Here is a 2,485-nt window from a genome sequence, read left to right as displayed (position 1 = left end):
CTGTACAGGACATTGGTTAGGTCACTTTTGGAATATTGCATGCAATTCTGGTCTCCTTCCAATTGGAAAGATGTTGTGAAACTTGAAATGGTTCAGAAAAGATTTACAAGGATGTTGTCAGGGTTGGAGGGTTTGAGCAATAGGGAGAGGTTGAACAGGCTGGGACTGTTTTCCCTGGACTGTTGGAAGCTGAGGGGTGAGCTTATAGAGGTTTATAAAATCATGAAGGACATGGATAGGCTAAATAGACAACGTCTTTTCCCTGGGGTGAGGGAGATCTGAACTAGAGGGCATAGGTTTAGGGTGAGAGGGGAAAGATATAAAAGAGACCTAAGGGGCAACTTTTTCATGAAGAGCGTGGTGTGTTTATGGAATGAGCTGGCAGAGGAAGTGGTGGAGGCTGGTACAATTGCAACATTTAAAAGGCATCTGGATGGGCACATGAATACGGGGGTTTGGAGGGATATGAGCCAAGTGCTGGCAAATGGGAATCGATTAGACCGAAGGGTCTAAATTTCTGTGCTCTACATCTCTATGATTCTATGAATCTAGGCAGGGGATACCCTCTTTTTTTCAGGTATCTCCACATACCCAGTCATGCTTGCTCCTCCCACAAACCCAGCCCACACCCCTATGACCCTCACGAGGGTCAGCCTGACTACAGAATGTGGTGAGAAGGTGGAACTTGTTATCAAACAGAACAGATAAGCTGAGTAGCATTGTGCATCTTGGGAACTGGAGGATGTTATTAAATTGGTGGGGGTTCAGAAAAGATTTACCAGGATGTTGTCAGGACTAGAAGTTTTGAGTTATAATCAGAGGCTGGATAGTCTGAAACTGTTTTCACTGGAGCATAGGAGATTGGGGAGTGACCTTACAGCTGTTTCATAAAATCAATAGCGGCATAGATAAGGTGAATAGCAAAGGTCTTTTCCTTAGTATGGGTCAGTTCAAATCCTGGAGGCATATTTTTAAGATGAGTGGAGATTGACTTAAAAGCAACCAAAGAGGCAACTTTTTCATAAAGAGGGAGGTTTGTATGTGGAATGAACTAACAGAGGAAGTGGTAGAGACAAGTACATTTACAACATTTAAAAGACATTTGAACAGGTCCGTGAATAAGAAAGGTTTAGAAGGATACTGAACAAATGCAGGCAAATGGGACTAAGTTAGCTTGGGAAACATGGTCAGCATGGATGAGTTGGACAGAAGGGTTTGTTTCCTTGCTGTATGACTCTGTGGCTAGATAATCATATGAGGGAGAAAGGAATAAAAGGTTATTGTTGATGAATTAGAATGAGACACATTGCAGCAACTGTTTCTGTACCATAATCTTGATGCAACTGAGTGTCACCATTTCATCCCACATTGTTACAGCAGGCAGTCAGAACTTGTGAAAAAATGCGGAAATTCTCCCTGAGAAGAAAATATCCCGAACCTGTGATAGCAAAGAGTGAACTTTTTTATGTTTGATTTTTTTCATCCTTCCTTTATAATTCCTTTCTGTCTACATTTCTCTTTCAGCTGGGGACAACACTGGGGCCAGTCTGGCTACATCCTGATGGCCAGGGGAAGAAACAACAACTGTGGAATTGCAGGTTTCCCCATTTATGCTCTTGTCTAAGAAGCTAGGCTTCAGAAGGTCCAAGTGCAACTTCAATATCAGGCCATCCTTTCAGAATTAGTAAGACAGTGAAGCTGTTTAGCAATGTTATCCCTTGCATCAGTCTGTAAGACATCCTTACAGTTTACCCCAGATCTCATTCTCCACCCTCTCCCCGATTTAAGAGTTCAGTACCTCTGACTGGTATGCACTACTTACTGCGTAAAAGACTTCATTTGGAGGTTTTAGTGTGGAGGTCCCTGTGTTTCTTTATCCAACCCCTGGATTACATTTTTCAACTCCTGTACTCCTTTATCCAATGCTGTATTCAATATATGCCCAACCCTTAACCACTAATATTTGAATTTTGTACTTTCCTATTTTATTTTTGCTTTGCTTCTATTATTAATACAAACTGTGTTAAACCAGTATTGAATTTTTAAAATGCTACTTTGTAGACAAGGATTTAAAATTTTGCTTTAATTTGTCCTTTGCTTTAATTAATTATTCATGCAATCAGTAGTAATATCATAAACCATGGAATTTCAAACGACTCCTCGTTGTTTTCAAGCTGGTCAAAGCAGATTACATCCATGGCTGTTGATTTGTCTATATCACTGTTTCTAGATCTCAATGGACTTGAAAAAATACAATGTGTTTTTTTTATTGCTGAACAAGAATCAATTCTTATTGTATTCACTGACCTTTGAACTACAAACTCGGACAATGGATAACCTTTCACAAAGGCTGGTCAGTGATGATGTGGAGTCAGGGGAGATTGTTAGATCAATGACCAGTGCAGCCTGACTGATGGAGACATGAATGGGTAAACAGTATGAGTCCTGTTCAGTCTGGAGGCATCACAGTCCCTCTGCGAAACAT

The 2,485-nt window shown here is 40.8% G+C and overlaps 1 pseudogene; it reads left to right on the top strand.

Moving 5' to 3' along the window:
• The window catches only part of LOC122547956, a 13,336-nt pseudogene extending 11,406 nt beyond the window's left edge, over nucleotides 1–1,930 (top strand).
• Nucleotides 1,931–2,485: the final 555 nt, after the last annotated feature.

Source organism: Chiloscyllium plagiosum, unplaced genomic scaffold (assembly GCF_004010195.1).
Source record: "Chiloscyllium plagiosum isolate BGI_BamShark_2017 unplaced genomic scaffold, ASM401019v2 scaf_8759, whole genome shotgun sequence".
NCBI lineage: Eukaryota > Metazoa > Chordata > Chondrichthyes > Orectolobiformes > Hemiscylliidae > Chiloscyllium > Chiloscyllium plagiosum.
The sequence above is the reverse complement of the archived record's forward strand: the minus strand, read 5'-3'. Positions and strand labels throughout refer to the sequence as shown.